General features: G+C 34.7%; 1 long non-coding RNA gene across 1 annotated transcript; it reads left to right on the plus strand.

Moving 5' to 3' along the window:
• Nucleotides 1-519: 519 nt before the first annotated feature.
• Nucleotides 520-3,635, plus strand: LOC133818796 (uncharacterized). Its single transcript, XR_009886113.1, has 3 exons — nucleotides 520-608; nucleotides 2,799-2,890; nucleotides 3,522-3,635. It is a non-coding gene; the product is annotated as an uncharacterized LOC133818796 (long non-coding RNA).
• Nucleotides 3,636-21,795: the final 18,160 nt, after the last annotated feature.

The raw sequence follows: 21,795 nt of genomic DNA on the forward strand, positions 1-21,795 counted from the left end.
TTACATTAAAATATAACATAATTTTAAAAGTGCTATTGATAGGAGACACGGAGAAAAAAAGACACGGGAAAAAAAAAATTAGGTGGCAAATGAAACACTTTTTGCCGCCTGAAATTGACAAAAGAGAACAGCAAATGAAAAAAAAAACTTATCCCTAATCTCTCAGTGCATCTCTACCAGCGTGCCTCTCTCTCTCTCTCTCAAATCCCTAATCTCTATTCTCTCAAATCCCTAATCTCTACCAGCGTGCCTCTCTCTCTCTCTCAAATCCCTAATCTCTACCAGTCTATCTCTCATTGCATTCAGTCTCAAATCCCTAATCCCTAATCCCTAATCTCCCAGTGCATTCAGTCTTTCTCTCATTCGCTCTCCCTTGCTCTTTCTCTCATTCGCTCTCTCACATTCTCTTGGCTTTCTAACCCTCGTGCCGTTGAACCACACCACAACCACACCCCTGCTGAAGCCTCCCTCACGCCGGTACTCACGCAACTGAAGCACACCACGATCACGCCCGTGCTGTAGTCGTTGAGTCTCTCATCCCCCCCTCTCTGTTTATCTCTCCCGCTGGCTTTGAGCAAGAACTGGAGACCTCCGTTTGTCTCTGTGAGGTATAATTTGTTTTTTTTTTTTTTTTTTTTTTGAGATTTCAATTTAATATCAAAAGACCATTTTGAATATTATCAATATATATATATGCTTGTGTTGGAATTATTTCTAAAATCCTGACTTTCATATATATAGGCTCGTTTGTCTCTCGAGAGAGCTGTGTTTGTGAGAACTAGTTTTATAACCAAGTAATTTTAGTTGTGTTCTCTTAATTTCTCTGTTATTTTTCATTTCTGCTTTCATGCTACTTCTTTTGTGTTAAATCTAAGTGTTTTAAATCATGGATTTGGAGTAGTTAATCCTCACAGTGTGCCTTAGAGTTTAGTTGTTGGGGCCTGTGGGAAATTTTTCATGTTTTGTATGTCACAGTGTGCCTTAGAGTTTAGTTGCTTTTCCTTAGTTTGAATGCCTCCATGCACGACTAATATGAAGGGTTAAGTAAGGTATATACTTATTCAAACTACTGGATAGATTGAGATTCTTGACTCACTTTGGAATTAATTCACCGAAAGTAAATGAAACTTTTAGGTAAATGAAGAGTGATTTTAAAATCAATTAATTAATAAATTTATTAACCATATAACTATTGAGTATTCTCTTGCCGGCAACACTTAGTCAATACTTTACTATTTGTATTTGTTAGTGTCTTTAGTTCTGTTAGTATTACTGTTTGGTTTGTTAATATAGACTCTTCCTGCAACTGATTGTAGTTAGTCTCTACCATGGTTAGAATTGCTTGTGTTGGTCTTTTTGTAGTTACCTCTCCTTTAGTCCTTTTTGCTGTATTTTTTTTTGTATGAAGTTAGGATTGTCTAGATTTGATTTATGCATGTTCTATTATATGATTTTATTAAGCTTTTGTTATAAGTGTGATCTGAAGCTCTACTCTCTTAAAGTTAAACTATGATTATTTGCATATCAGTTTTTGCAATTGTATTTCATTTGCATATTTTAGGTTCTTGATCACAGAAGTGAAAAGAAATGAAATAAGATTTAAATCTTGCATGTTTTGTAAATTTGTTCTTCTATTTTATTACTTATTTTTTTGCCTGAAATACTATGTTTTGCACACTACCTTTATGTCTTTTTTTTAATGATGAAATGGAGATCATTGGCACTTGTCTAATTGAGGATACAACCAAATTGGATTGTGAGAATTTGGCCATTTGATAATTGAAAATTCGCTTCCATATGCAGGCAATTTATAAAATTATTGAAACCTGTCGTTCTCATTTGATAATGCCAAAGTGCTTATATCCAATTACTCAACATGGTATGTACTCAACTCAATTTTTTTGAGTTTTTTATTATTTTTCTTAGCCATTAAGTTGATATAATATATGGCTTCATTGTATTCTAGTTTCTTGCTTGACCTTTTATTTTCTTGAGTTCTTTAATTCCTTCCAGCTTTTCCTCTATTCTGAAGTTGTTTTTGAACTAAGAGAGATGAGTAGGTGTTTATCAAATTTATTTTATAATTTAATTTATATTAATAACAAGGAGGGAAGGAATCGATTAAGCGTTTCTGTGGTTGCCTAGTAATAATTTTACAGAACATGTCTATATCTATATGCATATTTATATTATTTAGGCTTCTTTGTTTGATGCTTTTGATAATTAATATGGTTTTTTTAAGAGTTACTATAAGCACTTATCAATGTTTTGGTAAAAGATGAAAGTATCTTTAGAATGGGTCCATTATTAAGAGTTGATCATTTATGCGCTAATTTCATCTAATATAAATATTCAACTGATTGCTTTTTGACACAGTGGTAATATAATATTTTGTATTGATTGCTTCAATGCTTTTAGCCAGGTCTTAATGAGAAATTAAAATGCATAAAGCAACATTCAATGTTGGAAGTTTCTTTGATTAATATTCAGGTTCAAGGTATTTGAGCTTTCTTACATGGGTTTCTTTATTTATGTATTTATTAATCAACTAATGCCTTAAGGTCTTTCTAAGTAGTTGTAAAGAGCAACAATAGAAATAGAAAACTAATTCAGAATACAGAGCATAAAAAACAACCAGATGCACATAAAACAGAAAGGAAAAAATGGCAACAGGTCTTCACACGTGATTATATTTATCTAATTTACTTTGGAGTTTTATCTTCATATATAGCTATTTGTTGATTTGTTTATTAATTCTTCCATTAACTTTCATTCAATTTTTGGTCTCTTATTTATAGGTTAGGAAATCAATCAAAGAGACTGCCTTAATTCTCTCTAATGATGATGTTGATGGTGGCAGGGCTTGGCAAGGCGAGGTGTAGGCTCGATGGTACGTATCTCTTCTAACCAGTGATCAAGCTTGGCATTTTTTTAAGGTGCAACCTGTTGGCATAATCCTTTTTGTTGCTATCATGACTACACATGGCATGATTCTATAGCTTGATTTCTTATAAGTTTTCACCATGTCATTTTAGCTTGTGATGAGTATTTCCATCTGTTATAGTGTATTCAATATTTTCATCTGTTTTCTGTTAATTTTGTTTGCTTGTAGGGTCTACTTTTGTTTACAAAAAGTAACTTTTTTTCTTTGGTTGTCTTTCCAAATATAAATTCCCATTAGGACATTGCATATTATATAAAGGCAGATGCATAGAACTTTTAAAGAGCAGTTACTATGAATTAAGTGTGGTGCGATTATTATTTGGTTGTTATGCTAGTCACTTGTCCCTCCTTAGTGACTCTCATTGTCTATTTTGCCATTTCTATCCTATTTTTTCTTAAGTTTTCTTAGTTCTGTTTCTGCTCTGATGTTGTTCTATTTTGATGTATTTATTTCATGTATAGGTATTATATATATACAAGGATATATGTACATCTGTTTGTGTCTCCAGATTTAGTTCTTTCCCTCTCACCCACGATCTCATTCTCTCTCTTTCTTTCTCTGTTGTGGCAAATGTTAGCATGGAGGTGGGACTGTGGGGATGGTGTTGTAACAGCGGGGACTTCAATGCGACTACGGTACCGTTGCCATGAAGAAAATGGTTTATTTTGATTACATCCCCACTTATCTAAAAGGGTAATGATGATTTTTTATTCTTAGGCATCATCTTTGATTATTTTTTAAAATAATTATTATATATTGTTTCTATTTTAGGGATTTATGCAATTTTTAATATGAATTATTGATGATGTTTCTATTAACTTTAGGTTTTGTTTGTTTGAGGTTTTTGGATTACTAAATTTGGTGGCTTTGAGGTTTGTTGATATGCTGCTAGCTTTGGGTATTCTGTTTTTTATATTGGTTTTAGATTTAGAGTTTTTGTGTTTTATGTTTCTGTATATAGTTTTTGATAGTGGTGTGCTATGCAGCCTAGTTTTGTTTTCTAGTTTGTCTTCTCCTGTATCATTGGCTTAGTAATATAATCCATTTTGTATTCTTTGGTTTGAGACACTATAAGCATAAAAAATAAAGTAATCAGATTGAGTTTTTTTGTTCTTCAGAATGAGTGGTTTGCTTGATTGGAGAGTAATAGATGGCATGTGAGGTAGAAAGCCCCTCTGTTTTGACTCGATCCTCATTTCAGATGCCCATTCCTCTCTTCTCGACCTCGTTCGGTATTGAAAATTACCAAGTTTTAATATTTATATTGGCTCTCTTTATAAACTCAGTATGTTTTGAATTTGTGTATGAGTTTTTATGAAGCTTGAATCTGTGTTTTCCTTTCTATTTGAATTGGAAAATAATTTTCAACATGGCAAGCAACTTTGTTTAAAACTGTACTACTACATGGCAATAAACATCTCAAATGAAAAGATTAGTACTGCAATTTTACTTTGGATGTGTTTTGGGTGCTTCTGAATGGTATTATAAGAGTGTGATTTGGACATCAAATGAATCAATTGGTGTTTTATGGCTGAACACTATATAACTATCTGATTTATTGGTTTTTGCATGCACATATACAAACTTTACTAGGCTTAGTGCTGAAGTTATTGAACACCTTTGTAGATTTAAATTTCTCATTCTATGTAAATCTTTGCAGACTCACATTACTTTTTCAAAGTTTGTTGTATATTTTTTCTAACATTGTGCTGCCATGTTTGCTATATTCAGATTTAACTTGCTATATTTTTTTTTTTTTTTGATATTGTGTTTCCATGATGTTGATATTGGTATTCTAATTGAGGATATAATTTGTCTTAAAGCAGATTCTTTGTTGCTGTGGTGAGGTTTTGATTTTTGTTTGCTTGAGTTTCTTATAAATGTTTTATCTCATTTCTCTATTTTGATTTGGTCTAAAGAAATTATGGGTTCTATATCCGCTTTTACTATTTATCTTATTTGGAGACAATTATTTTGATCTAGATACAGTTGTATTGTATATATGTATTAAGAACCTTGTAACTTGTGTTCAAAACTAGGATTTTAATATGTTACGACTTTGGAGTATGATTAATGATATATTTTGAAGATTTTTTTTTTAAAATTTGTGGGCTAGTTGGTATTTTGAGGATAAGTGTGAGATATTTATGTGTTTGAATATGTTTGAACTGCGTTTTATGATCAATTCCCTCCAAATTTTTGTCAGGATCATAGATTGGTTTGTTTTAGTTTAGTTCATAGTGTGCCTTTTGCCTATTTTCTATTGTTTTGTTAGCTCAGTTCATAGACTACCTTGTCTCCTTATTTCCTTACCAATGTTGTGTTAGTTCAATTCATAGACTACCTTTTGTCTGCTGCCTATTTTCAATTATTATATAATCCAACTTCGATTTGAACTCAAGGATGAAAATAGATACCTTTGGATTCCTGAGAAATTAGTGGAAGATAATGAGTTTTGTATCTTTTTTGATACGCTATTACTCTAGCATTAGAATGAATGACTTTCCTTATGTTTATTTATTATTTTCTCCTCTAAAACTATAGAAGAAGAACACATATAACATCTGTATTCTTTTAGGAGACATTGAAGTTTAACCCTACTTTATTTACTCCTTGTGATAAGAAATGGTTTCACTTATGCATAATTCTGATTTCCCCTTTAAAAAATAAGGAAAATTCTCTTCTTCTGTTTTGAAATAGTTAATGTTGTACCATTTTTTTTGGATGCTTTCTTTGCTGAAATGGGTTTAAAAGAATTATGTGTCTGAGGCCTATGTGTTGTAGTTAGTGTAATTGCATGGCCAACTTATAAAGTCGTAATGAGGTTATTAACTTTCTTTCTTTTTGTACTCTTTTAGTTTACTATTAACTCTAAGTTTAAGCATTAATTATTTAAACTCTTGTGTAGCTAAGCAAATTAACCTCACAACAAAGACAAGTGCACAATGGAATGGATGATGAATTGGAGGGTGGAGCAAACTTCATGGTTTACTTTTTGTTCTGTTTTTTACTTTTGAAGCAAAGGATGTGCAAGACTATAGAATTTTATTATGTATGCTTTCAAACTCAAGTTAGAACTAAGAACTTTTGAAGTGGACAGTGTCATGTTTTGAAGTAGTTCGTCTTCAAATGTAAAAATACTCATTGTTTATCATATATATTGAATATTTTAGATTTTTTTTATCTATATAATATTACACTTGTGATCAATTGTGATTTTTTTAATCAAAATATAATAATAAAAACTTTTTACAATAATTAAAAATGCATATTACAAAATAACAAAATGTTATTACTGAGAGAATTTACAATAATTATGGTTGTTTTGTATAATATATTATAATTGAGACAAAAAATTATTATTTATATAATAGAATGAACTAAAAACGTTATAAAATGATCAAATATAACAATTTTCATAACAGTTGGAAAGTGTTACGCATAAAGTATAAGATTAAACTTCAAATTTATAACTAACTACTCTAACTAAATGTTATTATTTGAATATTATAGCAACTAAAAATGTGTTATTGAATAGTTTAAGATAACATCGAACATAACATTCGAATACTATTATAGAAAAGACAGGACTTTTAATAATAGGGGCTATGTTAGCATTTTCAGAAGCGTTATCAATACTCCCGGTTAACAGTTTTAAGTGTTATGAATACTGTTTTTTCTTGTCGTGAACGTGGGGAACAAACACGTTTTTCTATTCATGGGGCACACAAACAAGATCAAAAAGGGGAATTTCAAGGGTTTGAAAAGTTTCATGAAAACTCCAAAAGTTCATACAAACCCATGAACTCGAATGTGTGTTATTTTTTTCTCTAAAATTTCATGAAATTGGAAGCGAAATTGGCTAACCCAAAGCCTAAACTACATCAAAACAGCCACAAAAGCATTATCCTTCAAAGATTCATCACAAAAATTCCAAATAAAGCATTCCCAAAAGAGGGTTTCAGCTACCACATATTCTATCAAAGTGTGTGCAGAATTTGAAAGCTTTAAAATGTTTAAAAGTGAAGATTATGAAGAGAAGACTTACCCAAATGGATGGAAGAGCCTTTGATTTATTGAGAGATGCCTTTGAGTTACTTGAAGAAAATAGGGCACTCTTGGGAACTTTGAGGGAGAATCGGCCAAGACAAGGGGATGTGTTTTTGTGATATATATTTTTTTGGCTTGAGAAGGATAGGCATGCATGGGCTTATTTATAGGGAATGAGGGAAACCTTCAATTACCCTAAAAATCCTAGTATATCCTTTCTCCCATTATCCCACTATTTAGGAAACTGATAACTACCATTTTTTATGGACTGAAAAGTTCAATCATGGGTCTATTTGAAAAGGCAGGAGAATGCAGAGGGTCATTTTTTGGAATTTTGAGACACAGAAAATGTTAAATTTTCTGGTGGGTCACCACGTGGAGGTAATTGCTGTAGTATTCACTAAATCTTTAATTGGTTACTTGTTTTGGGGATTTAACTAGTCAGACTTTTATTATGCTTTTGGACGACTTGAATAATTACCAGTTAGAGAAAAATTTTATCGTATGAGAAAATCATATAATAAACTTGAGGGGAAAATGTTATCCCCAAAATTTCAGTTCAATGACGTGGAAATCAAAAGTGACAAGTGGTAATGCATGGCCATCAAGTGGCACATTAATGGTCAATGAACGTGTTGACCAAGGGAAGTGTAAAGGTTAGAAGATGACCTACAGAGTTGTCATTTCACTGGTCGGAAGAACATTGGCCGAAAATATGGTTTTATCTGGTCAGGAGGAGATTTACCCGACCAAGTAAGTATTTACCTGGTCAGGAAGTGATTTACTCGACCAAAGGATATTTATCCGACCAGTTACTTCAGAAGGAAGGCTTAGTCAACTAGTTACTTCATAAGGAAAACTCAGCCGACCAACTATGTTAGAATTAAGATGTGTAACCGGCCGGGTATGTCAGAGTCTCAAGAGTTTGCTGCCTGCTTACTTTTCTACGAATCTCAGTAACAACTACAACCCGAATTGCCCGTAACTACCGCGCGATTCTCTCAAATATCCCAAAGTAGTAGCCATATTGTTGTAATGTGAATTTGTTTATTATTTTATTAATTAAATTTGATTAAAACAACCAAGGACTCCGTCAAAGTGGGAGACATTTCATGTACGATTCATGAACCTATAATTGAAGAGCTCATGACATCATTTGGGGGACTTTTGAACTTTTACTGGGGGAATTCTTGGGATATTTTCTCAGAGAACTGAGAGAGAGAAACATTGTATTTTTCGACTTATTCTTAAGAAAGTTAGTTGGCTCAGGTGCATCTGATCTTAAGTGTAGGTGCATATATCACAACTCCAAGTGGATTAGGCTATTACCAACAAATTGGGGCTGAACCACTATAAATGTGGTAGTGTCATTTTATTTTATGTTCAAGGCTATTAGGCTTATTGTCGTTTTTGCGTCTACTCGCAGTTTGCCAACAATCACTTTATTATTTGTTACGATAGAGTATACTTGCGTAGTACAGTCTTAGAGTTTGTTGGAATTTGATGAAGAAATATAGAGATACTTTTTACTGCAGAGATTTTTTGGGTATTTGATTTATATTTTTGTTTATGAGTCAGGTATATATGCATTGATTATTAACTTTGTTGTGTTTTGATTTTTGGAGTTTAGAAAACACTAAAAACTACTATTTCCATTTATTGCTTCTGTCATTTTCTAAGGTTCCGAAGGGACATGTTTGGGTAGATGGAGACAGTATATACACATCCAGTGATTCGAGAAACTTTGGGCCAATCCCTTATGGTCTGCTCGAATGAAAATTTATCTTGAGGGTACATTTCTTATTCATTTTGGCTTCATTCTTAACTGCTTCACTATAAATGTAAGAAATTGGTACTTGGTATGAGACTATGGCTTTGGAGTGAATTGCATCAGATTTGTGTACTAAACACTGGTATGAAACTTTTGGTGATGATTCACCTTCTAGTGCATTACATCTAATTTTATGTTGATGACTCACATTCTGGTGCATTTTCTTAGGATTCTTTGTTGTTTCTAACTTCTGAGATTTTTATAATTTGTATGTGATTTTGGTTTTAATTCGGATGCTCTATTTATTTTGATTCTTAAGACATTTATTGAGACAATATATTGTTGTTCTATTGTTATCTGTTTTTCATTGGAATTGTTACTGATAATATAAGCCAAACGAGGGGATAAGGCAATGTGAGTTTTAGGATAAATATAAACAATTAATCTGAGTACATTATCAGATAATAAGAATGACGCATGTAACATCCCAAATTACTTAATAAGGCTTAGGGCCATGATTAGGGGGCTAGGATGGAAAATTATGGAAATTATTTGCTTAAGTTATATTTATGGGTATCATTGGATGATTATGTGAGTTATATTATAATATGATTTGATATGCATGTTTAGGTATATTAAATATGCATGTGGGCCCGTTTCTTATTAGAAGGGTAATTTTCGTAATTTGGCCCCGTTATGGATATATTTGGCATATATGTGTGAGACCACATTATTATGTGGATATATTTGGGTTACTCGGCATGAGTCGATCCTTGGGAGCAAGCTAGTGGGAAAGTCACAACTGGATTAATACTTGACTCGGGGTGAGTCAAGGGGTATTTTGGGAATTTAGTACATTACCGGGATATTGGGTAATGAGAATGAATATTTGAGGATATATTTGGAGTTAGTGAGATCAGGAGGGAATTCTGGGAATTTTGACTATGTTACCATTGGGGGCATTTTTGGGACCCCAAACCTTGGGTTTTACTTAAGGTTACTTGAGTTCGAAGTAACTTGAGAGAAACAGAAGAACACGTTCAAACACTTTTCTCTCTCTCTCTCTCGTTCTCCTATTTACCGCTCATTGCATTTTCAAAAGAAACTCTAGTTTTAGGGCTCGAATTCAAGCAAGGTTAGAGTCATAACGATTCTAGGGAAGATTAGAAGCTTGATAACCGAAGAATTTAATTGGAAAATGACTCAATCAGAGGTAATCCAAGCTTTAAGTTCTAAGTTTTTTGAGTTCTCAAGGTTTGATTGGATTTTATAGTTTTGATGAGTTTTTGATTGGATTGTAACTTGGGTTTTGATGGTTTTGGGTTGTTGATTTGTTTGGGTACTTTGTTTATGGGATTTGGCTATGTTTGGATAGGCTTATGGAGGAATTTGGAATGAGAAAAACAAAGGAAAATCAGAGTTTTCATGTTGAGCCGCGACCCTGTTTTTGGGGCACTGCGGCTCAAATTGGTCGAAGGAGAAGCAGGGGGCTGTGAGGGTTTTGAGCTGCGGCGCACAGACAGAGAAGTGGCTCAGGATTTTGACTTGAGCGGGCCGCGACTCAAATGTTTGGGGGCCACGACGCTTAAGGGATTTTAGGGCTTGGGGAGGTTTTGAGTGCGAAAACTCAAATCTAAGGTATCAGGATCGATCCTACCATCCTGGTTTAGTAGGATTCGTTGTCCCGGAGGCTAGGACTCAGTCCATAAGCCTTTATTTACTCGTTTTTTATGGGATTCTATACTTGGTTGTGACTAGGTTATCGCTAGGGGCTCGGGATCAGGATCGTGCTCGAGGGTCGTTCTTATTTTACATTACACTTGGACCTGGGGTAAGAAAACTGCACCCATTACATGATGTATATGATTAGGGTTTGGCCCGACTGATGAGTATAGTTTTGATTGGTCATTGGCCCTTGTAAATGTGCATGATTATGATTATGCTTGTGAATAATTGATTAAGCATGCTGAATGCTCTGCATATGGATATTTGTTATATGATGGATGCCTGATAGCATTATATAATTGAGAAAGGCTTGACTTATCAGTCAAGGATGGAAATAGTGCTAAGTGCTGGTCGAAAAGCATTGACATATCAATTAAGGGCAGCAATAGCGCGCTGAGCGCTAGTCGATATGGTTAAATCTAATCAGGAGTGCGTTATCACTTGTCCGACCCAATGGCGTGGAAAACTAAAGCGCCAGGTATGCTGGGCCAGCTCCAAGGCTGGTTATGCAGAGGATAGAGCAATGGGCCCCGGGATGACTTATGAGTGCCAGATCCTTGGGCGTTGAGCCTAGTGTGATTTATTAATCATGTAAATTGGGCAACGGGCCTCGATATGATTCAGTTAATCATTTAATTAGGGAATTTGGCCCCATATGACACTGTAGTCATTTATATGAATGGTATGCATGCATGAGCTGGGTTATTTCTACTAGGCATGTTTATTATGATTTGGTAATATATTATTCACTGCTTATGAGCATGTTTAAGTTTTCTTGTTGGGCTTTGGCTCATGGGTGCTATGTGGTGCAGGTAAGGGGAAATGAAAGTTGGACCAGCTATGAGTTGGAGAGCTTAGGTGGCAACGTGTACATATGCGACCACTTGACCACCCGGCAAAGGTTTCTCAAAGGAACCAGGATTAAACCCTATTTTTGCCGCTTAGGTCGGTGGGTTGTAACTTTTGAGTTGTAATGCCTTTTTGGAATTGTAAACAACTTTGTAAAATGTTTATTATGGGATCCCATGTACAACTTAACGTTTTAATGAAATATCCATTCCTTTTGACCGAAATTTTTAACCATGCTCCATTAGTCACATTTAGATGCACGTTTATGGCCTAATGACTCGTCTAGCGAGTTAAGCACTGTCTAAAATACATAGTGTAACGGTCTTGGCTAACTAGGACGTTACAATGCACTATGCTACTACTTCTACTACTACCATGTTATTGTAATTGGTTGGGTACATTATATATATATTATATAGTACAAGAAATAAGCTTTCCTGAGACCATTATCTTTCTCAGGGGTTTTGGTGTGACTATCCTAGTGTTGTCATGTGTCATAACATTTCATACACTGCCAAATGGTGGAGATGCATGGGATGGAGCCAGGGAAGAGATTGATAGATACCATGAAGATATACCATGAATGTTGCAGGGCTTCTAAGTAAGATGCAAATATATCCATGGATGGGATCACAAACATAAAAACACTAGCTACACTCTCAGTGACTAAAGAATAAATAATCAATATAAAAGCCACAAAAGAGCAAGGTGCAACTTCAAAAAAAAGTTCACCTTTAACTCTTTGTTGAATACGACCACTCCACTTGCTGAAACATCAACTGAATCTAACTCGGCACCAACTAATATTCCTAATCAAATATACTAAAATGACACTCAAGAAAGGCTATTTCTTCTGTTATGCAGACAACCAATTTTTTGTTTGTATTAGATGTAAATAATCTAACATTTAAACTTAATACTCTCACTTTTGTATTAGATGTTCCTAATGCTAATAATATATGAAAGAACAATTTACATTTAGTTTTGAAAATTGTTATAATATTAATTTTTGTAGTGAGTTGCATGTGCCCAACACTAGCTACAAGAAAAGAGCTAGTATTACTATGTTAAGAATTAAAGCATGCAAGATATGATATTATGTGATAAATGAAGAGATTCCTAAATAAAGGCTTTTACAGACAACATTATTGTCAGTAGAAGCTATACCGACAACTCTTTGTATGTCTTCGGTAGAACTGACTTTTACCAATTGGGGTTACCGATAACTCTATACCAACAACAAGTCGTTGGTAGAGGTTATACCGACAACAAGCAGGTTTCTACCGGTGATAAATGAAACTCTCTCAATCTCTCCACCCAAAACTCAATACACCATTTGCTTCTTACTCTTCAAAGTCACTCGCACACTCTCAACACTTCAAACTCACTCTCACTTCTCTCTTCAAAACCAACTCTCACACTCTCTTCAAAACTCACTCTCACACTCTCTTCAAAATCCCACACTTTCACATACACCAAATAAATATTTATAGAGTTGTAAAACTTCAACACCAAGATAACTTGTCCAACAAGACACTCATTTTATACAAATTAATAATTACATAATATAAAAAAACACTCTAAATAAAAACCATAATTAACTTGAGTCAATACTCAACATCTCCACCTTGACTCAAATACTCTAGACTCACAACTCAAACCATCAATAAGAGTAAATATGCATTGAGTTCATACTCTCATCAAACTCCACATGAGCATTTATCTTCACATTCTTCAATGACTCACTCCTCTTATGAGTGTTGATGTCTTCTTTCTTCAAACAATCTTTGACTACAGTTGGAGTCTTCACCACCTTGTTGCATTTTTTCACTCGTACAACACTAGATGATTACATTTTATGACTTGGCTCCACCATCACAACTCCACATAAAATAGTCTTCCCAACTAGTTTGTACAAATTTTGATCCTTTTGACCCTTCATGACGACCAAGTCACATTTCTTAATAGTCATTGTACCATCTTTTGCAGAATAGTCACAACCTAGAGTGTCCAAGGCTCCTAGAGAGATTAAGCTCCTCCTCCATTTAGGAACATGTCTAACATCATTCAATGTTGTCACAACACCATCAAACATCTTTACCTTAATGGTTCCTGATACAAAAACTTTAGTCCTAGAATCATTAGCCATCAAAACAATACAACCATCATATGCCTTATAAGTATCAAAATACTCCTTATATGGGAACATGTGGAACGAACAACCAAAATCTAAAATCCAAGATTCATAAAAGTTTTCATCAGTTATGACAAAAAGAACACGAGTATCACTTTCAAAGCCTGCACCAATAACATTAGTGGAATATTGAGTCTCTTGGCATTCTTGATTTCTCATTATCTCAAGATGCTTGGTCAATTCTTCACAATTCAGCCTCACGTGTCCCTTTTTGTGACAATTATAACATTCCACTTCTCTCCAAGAACGTGATTGCCTGCGATTATCTCTTTTGTCATCATACCTTCCTCTTGAGTTACTCCTACCACGATTTAATTATGACCTTGTCACAAGACCTTGATTAGTATAAGATAAATTTCTTGGTTGCTTGATACTCTCTATCTCCAAAGAACAGTTGACACCTCATCCATAGTTAAAGTAGACTTTCTAACTAAAAGTGCAATCACCAAAGTCTTATATGATTTTGGTAGTAAGGCCAACAAAATAATAACTTTATCTTCTTCATCAATTTTGACCTCTACACTTAACAATTGAGTTATGAACTTATTAAATCTATTTATAGTATCCCTAACATCATCCTTTCAATCATCTTCAACTCATATAATTGCTTCTTCAAATAGAATCTGTTAGTTAGTGATTTAGACATATAAAGTTTCTCTAACTTTTCTCATAGCTCAGAAGGACATGTTTCATTCAATACACTATACTTTAATTCACGAGCCAAACTTAAGCGAATAGTGATTACTGCTTTTGTCTGCAGCTCTTCCCAATCTTCCTTATCCATACTCTCAGGCTTTTTTCCTTGTAGTTCCTTCATGAGCCATTATTGTACCAAAACATCTTTCATTGTGCAACGCCATATACTGAAATTGTGCTTTCCATCAAAAGGCTCAATCTCAAATTTTGTGGAAGACATCATCATTGACATATTCAGTGAAGATCTGAACCTAAGCTACGGTACCACTTGTTGGGAATAAAGACAAACTTCCTAAGCACAGCAGAAACAATAAAGAAGCAAATAAATTTACTATGTTTGGTAAAATCACTAAACCCACAAAGAGAGATCTATTTCACTTCAATCTTCAATATTACATATAATGAAACTCTATAAATCTCTCCACCCAAAACTCAATACACCATTTGCTTCTCACTCTTCAAACCCACTCTCACACTGTCAACACTTCAAACTCATTCTCACTTCTTGTATCACCCTACTAATCCAGAAACATTACATCGTGTGTTTAAAATAGTGCTTAACTCGTTAAGCGAGTCATTTGGACTCAAAAGTGTAATTAACGGTTAAAATGCTAAAATATTTGATTAAAAGGTATAAAATTTTCCATTAAAACATTAAATATTTACAAGGGATCTCAAAAAGAGTTTAAACAAAATGTTATTACATAAATGTTCTCAAAATGAGTCGACCTAAGCGACAAAAATGGACTTTTTGACCTAAGTCCTTCAAATAACTCAACCCAATAAGTCGAGCAGGCCAAACATGCATACCCCGCCACCAAGCTCTCTAACTCATGGCTAGTCTACCTTCCTTTTGCCCTTACCTGTACAATAGAGCACCTGTGAGCCCAATAAGAAAACTCAACAAGGCATAATATAAATCATATTAAACACAAAAAGTTATTAACATGCTTCACAGATTATAAACACGTTCATTGCAAATACATAAAAAATTTACACGGCCTAAGCCGAGCAAGGCACATCACTGGGGCACCGAGCTTACAGCCCATGTCGGGCGAGTGTGTATAAAACTCCCATAATGGCACTGCCATCATGGCCTACATTTCGCATGATTATCACCGAATACGGTCACAACCACATTCAAGCATAATAGGATCGAGCCCTACTCTATGTTCATATGCCAATTATCTTACCTCGGGTCAAATGCTAGAAATGAAATGACCTTCAGTGCGATCCTCTTCCGAGCCTCTCAGAAACCCTAGTCACAACATTCATTAAACACTCATTAGGAATTAAATCCAATTATGGGGCTAAAGAGTTAAACCCTAGCTCTCAGGACCTCTAATTCCACTAAAAAAGCTAGCGGAATTGCCCCTCGAGTCCTTAAGCGGATCCCCAAATAAGATCCTAGGAATCCCGAACTTAACTCACAAAATTCAACAAAGTGCCATTTTGGAGCACCTAGCACAGTTGCACCCTTCGAAAGTTTGGGGGTTTCTGGGGCACTAGTATGGTCATGCCAAACGCCAGCTCCGGTTGCGCTTGGGTCCCAGAAACGCAAATCGTGCCTAGAAATTTCAGAAATCCCCAATTATGATCCCTTGTGATTTCAGACTCTAAATCACCCAAAAATTGACTCCAAATATGAACCAAACCCGAAATCATGCCCCAAAATCATTACAACACTTCCCATACAACACATAAACACCAATTAACATCTAAATTTTAAGTTATAACCATAATTGGTTCTTTAGGGTTCTAAGACCCATATTTTCCCCCAATTTTGAAATCAAATGAAATTCAACTCAAATGTCTTCATTTTAATATGAATTAGAGCCAAATAATAGTTGCTCTACACATTTCTATCATCAACACATACATCTAAACACCCTAGAAGCATAAATTTTTGAAATCAAGCCAAAAACCCCCAACATTCCATCAAGAACAAAGATGAACTAATGAAGAACAAAGAAGGGAAGTATTTATCTCTTTGATTTTTCAAAATTCTTAGGTTAGTGGTAACCCTTTGTTGCTGCTAACTCCTCTTCCTAGCAGCTTGATTCCTTTTCTTAAGATTCTCAAAATTGGTGATCTTGAACTTAACCTCAAAGTTTGGTGTTTGGATGGGTTTGAAGAAGAGACTAGAAGAGGAAAGAAAGAAAGAACATGAAGGTGAGGAGAAGTATCATACTTTGGTCTCTTTTCTCTAATTTCATGGTCAAAAGACCATTTTTCCCCTCTCACTAATTAGCCCTTTTAATCACCAACAAAGACATTTTTGTCATTTGCATATAATTCCCACTAAACCTCTAATTACACCACTAATCTACAATTTAGAAAATAATGTACATCAAACAAAAATACCCTATCCATTAATTTTATCTTTCCTGTATTCTCAAAATACAAAAATTCCCAAAATATCCCTAGGCTCGACCCGAGCCGGATATTTTCCCCTGTTGTGACTTTTTCGCTAAAACTGCTCGAAAGGATCCACTCATGCCGAAAATCACATGTACCCACATAAAGTGAGATCAATAATTATCTTATTTAGAATAAGATATTTATTTATTTATTTAAAACTAATATTTTAAGATAAAGTTAATTTTGAATTAACTGATATTTATTTTGGGATAAATATATTGTCTTAAATATTAATTAAATAAACAATTGAGAAAATTATGGAAAACCCTAATGTGGCACCACACATGGATATTTCCTATTCTTGGGATTTGAATTTTGAATTTCAAATAATTTGTTCATTAAATTATATATATTTAATTATTCTTTTTTAAATATGATTTAAATCAAATAATTAAATAGGTTATAACTGATCAGTTTTATTTTAATAAAAATAAAGATTAATTAAATGATTTAATTATCTTTATAAACCTAAAAAGAAATTATTGTTAGAGACAGACTCTCTCAGAAAACTGAAGCGATTGTTTTCCTAAACCTGAAAACTATTCAATTCCTTTTCTCTCTATCAAACCTCTCTAGATCTCATGTGTTGAGTACATCTAGAGAGTCATAAATCAACATTTTGAACCCTACGTGCCCACATAAATCCTTGTGTGTTTATTGATTGGTCTGCAAGATTAATGTGTGAGCTTTCAGAACTTGGATAGGAAGATTGTTGATTTTATACAAAAAGATTCGAGGACACTTGATAGGCTACAAGAGGTGATCTCTAATCTAGTTGTATGTGATTTAATATATATGTGTATGATCTTGGCTGGTATTAATAATTATTATAATGGGCCCATTCCCAGCAGCGTATCTCTGATTTGCTCATTTAATACCAATAATTGGTACGAGAGCAGTCTATATATATATATATTAAATGCTGTGTGGGTTTCTTGCATTTGTTATATGTATGTTGATATGTATAATGAATGGATGGATATGTTTTTTTGAATGTATGGTTGAATGATGGATCGTTAATTATATGGTGCTATTGGGTTAGGAATTTGAGTTTCTAGATCTTGTGTAAGCCATAAAGGGCATAGGTATTTTTTTTGTAATATTTTTTTTAAATATGTAATTTTAAAAAAAATCTGCACACAAGAGAAAAGGAGGACCTGAGCCATCAACCAAGCAAATGGCCCGAGCCCTCCTCAGCCAGGCGTGCGCATTGCCTAGCTTGTGCTCTCGTACTAGCCTGCGCTTGCGCACCTACGCGTGGTCCCGCGACCCCAGGCAGCCACCAGCTGCGTGCGCCCCTGCTTTCCCGAGCCCCTAGCTTGCGCACCCGCACCATGTACCTCCCCCATGACCCCCTGCCTGCCTGAGCCCCTCCTGTGCATGCCCCTGCTGCATGCGGCAACCACCATCTCGAGCCCTTGAGGCTCCATGTGCCGCCGACCTTAGTGGTCTAGGGTGTAACGCCCTGCGTTTAGGGCACCGGGTAAAACCCTAGTTTGGATATTTTCCCCTGTATTATGTACTATGTCAGGTGAACATTTTATATTACAAGAAGTTGTGATGTAGGAATGCTTGCCATGCCGTGGTAAGTGCAGTTTTTGCTAGAAACTGAGACCTTTGGTCGTGAACCAGGTCAAACATCCTAATAGGGTAAAAATCTCGGATTAATTAAATAAGAAATATCATGGCATAAAAATATTAATTTTTTCTGACACTGGGACTTTATAGTCAAGCCAATAAATTTAAGAAAAATTGATTGAGGATTTAATTCCAATCGTTCGGGTTTAAGATTGGAAATTCTTGCCTGAGCCCTAAGGGCGTTTTGGTCAATTTGAGTAAATTACCAAAATTATGTGTTATGTGACAAAATTTATTTTTGGTCACATTTATTTAATTAATTTTAGCTCAGAATATTTAAAAACTATAGGGTAAACTTTTGGTTAGAAATTAGAAGTGAAATTACCAAAGGGTACTGAATGCCTTAAAGTGTGGTAAAATTTGGCAAGGGCATAAAAGTCTTTTCATAAGGGAGGAGAGAGAAGGGTGGGTGGCTAGGCTATGCCTATGCAATCAAGTGTCTTATGACATCATATCCTAGGGAAGGTTAAGAGACTACCTTAATGATTAGTGCTCTTCCACATTTTTGTCCTTAATCCCTTTTCACCAAAACTACACACTTCCCTCAAAAACCATTTTGTCCACTCAAACAAACTTTCTCTCTTCCACTCTACACTCCCAAAACTGAATGCCCTAAGGCCCTTGGCTGCCATTTCTCTTCTCTTCACAAGCTTGGTTCGCTCATTCTCCATTGAAGGAAAGAGGAGCTCAAGGGAAGACTAGTGAAGAAGTAAGTACAAAACCTTGTCCATTTCACTTCTTTTCTTCTTCAAATTTGAAACCCTAAGGGGTATGCATGCATGTGATCTAATAGCCATGCATGGCATGGATCTTGTGTTCTAGGGTTCAAGGGAGGTTGTTCTAGGAGGAGCTCAAAGTTGAAGCTTTTTGGTGTCTAGTGAAAAAAAAGGTAAGGGTTCTAGATTTTTTGTGTTTTTCCATTCATCTAAAATCTCCTACTCTAATACTCTCTTAAGAATCTGCATGTGAAACGTATGGCGCTCAGTTTGAGGGTATAGAATCCAAGAAGTAAGTTTGGACAAGCTAAGGACTATCATCTCCAAGCTAGAACCATCAAAGGTAGATCTTTGGTTGGTTTTTAGTTATTTTTGGTTATTTATGTTAGATCTAGTTGTATAGGTTGTTTTGTTGGTTTTTGAAGTTTATTTTATGCTTGATGGTTAGATTGGTTGATTTGCATGCATGCATGTGGCTATGGTTTTGCTAGTTGTGTTTAGTTTTGCTAGAATGTGTAAAATTGCATGCTGCCCAACTTTTGTAGTCTGACTTCCAACGGGTCATATCGTACCCTACTACCTCTGTTTGTGAAAATAATTTATATGTTTGCATAGTTATAGATGATTACTTGACTTTAGGCTTTTTAAAATGAAAAAAGGTGTTTTCAAACCGAAGTTATGAACTTTTTGGCATCTTGATGTAAATCTGGAAAATTTCTAGGCAGCATGCACTGCCCAAATTGTTTTGACTTTTTAATGGATTTTACTGATAAAAAAGCTATGAAATTTTGTAAGATGTTAGTTTAAAATTTTTTAAGGGTCACTGAGAAATTTTAAAGAAAAATATCCTAAGGTATAAGAGATATAATTTTTCAAAGTTACCCCTAGAATCTAGAAACAAAACTTCTGGGGAGCAAGAACTTCCCAGATGGATTTAAATATTTGGTTAAGTTTTATTATTCCAAAAATTATGAAATTTTGTATAAAGATAATTTAGACATTTATAAAGATCCCTGTAAAGTTTCAGGAAGAACGGGGCTACGGTGTAAGATAAATAAGTTTTTAAATTTACCATAAAACTGGGAAAAACTTCTGGGCAGTAGGCACTTCCCAGATTGCTCTAAAAAATTGAATGAGTTTTGTCATCCCAAAAATTATAAAATTTTGAAAGGAATTATTTAAGATGTGTATAAGTCCTCCTATAAAATTTGAGAGAAAAAGGTGTTACAGTTTAAGAGAAATAATTTTTCTAAGGTTGCCCTAAAAACTTTCAAACCTTAACAAAAAGTTGATTTTTACCATTTTATAAGTTAAGGGTCCAATTGCCCTTCTTTAAAAAAAAAAACATAAAGAGAGATCCTAGGTTATGGGTAAGAATTGGTAAGAATGAGAGTTTGGGTTTTGTAGAACCTTTAAGAGAGCGATATGACATTGTTAAATATGGTTTGAAACTGTTCAATAAGCGGTATTTTTGTAAATGATAAAAACGGTAATTTTTCATAAGAAGACAACAAGTTGGTATTTTCTAAAGATATGAGTTGATTATAACTCATATTCCTAAAATCAAAATACGAGTTATCCGATAAGTGAGTTCTTCATTTAAAGAATATTAAAATGCATGGCGGTGGGTGTGTTGCGGCGAGAACGATTTTCCAATTATACCATTAAGACTGAAACGAAATCCGACCTTATACACTGTGAAGTGTATAAGAGCCTATAGTATAGAGTCCCTAAGAATTTATTTCATGTTGCTATTGTCGAATATTAACTACAAGAATATGGCATTGTTTAATCTGAGTCACTGTGTGGTTTCACTACAGTGTTATCTAAGCGTGATGGCTCGCTTTTGGATAGAAGGTTTCCACAAGCAAGCGCTAAGGAATCCGAGTAAGACAACTTATGATATGTTTGGCTACAACATGTTAATGACTAGTTTAGATACTGAGTTATTAGTTAATAATTTGAACTAGTCCTAGAAGGTTTACTCAAGACCGTGGTCCTAGAGAATTCACATACTCATGACTAAGGTAAGCAGTCCGGCTAGATACCGTGACAACTATGAACTCCGGCTAGCCACCGGGGTACTATGTGAGAAACTGGTTCACCACCGAAGCCCGTGTGGCTAATGTCGGTTGGCCATCGCGATATGTAAGAAGTTCGGTTCACCATCGATGCCTGTGTGGCTAAAGTCGGTTGCCCATCGAGATATGTAAGAAGTCCAGATTAACACCCGTGACATAAGAGTCTGGTTAAACTTCGTGACACATAAGTAAATTAATTCCGGAATCAAATCTCTACGGCTAAGAAAGTATGCCGAATTCCTCTTGGAGTTTGGGTAACCTGTGTAACTGGTTTACACCCGTTGACGCAATGGTGAGATATGCTAAGATATGTTAAGCTATGTTGAAGGTTCCTCTGTAACCCTAAGTAAGTATGTATGATATGATACGAATTACTAAGTAAGTATGTATGTTATGATACGACTGAGTAAGTAAGTAAGTATGTTACCAGTTAAGATTGTATGTATGCTCTGGGATTTTCTGCGTGCAGATGTAACTTCATGTTATACATTTTGGTTATGAGGCATGACCATAAGTTTGCCAGGACGTTCGCACATTATTAAATTGTATGTTAGGGTTCAGTTTCATTAGAATCCTATTCTTGGTTGATTATATGCCTAGTTACACTTAATTAAGTTCTTGTTATGTTTATGTGGATATGTTTGTTAAGTTGTTCTTACTAAGCGTTTCGCTTACCTAGTTGTTTCGTGTTGTAGGTAAGCTCAAAGGAA

The sequence above is a fragment of the Humulus lupulus genome, chromosome 1 (genome assembly GCF_963169125.1).
Source record: "Humulus lupulus chromosome 1, drHumLupu1.1, whole genome shotgun sequence".
NCBI lineage: Eukaryota > Viridiplantae > Streptophyta > Magnoliopsida > Rosales > Cannabaceae > Humulus > Humulus lupulus.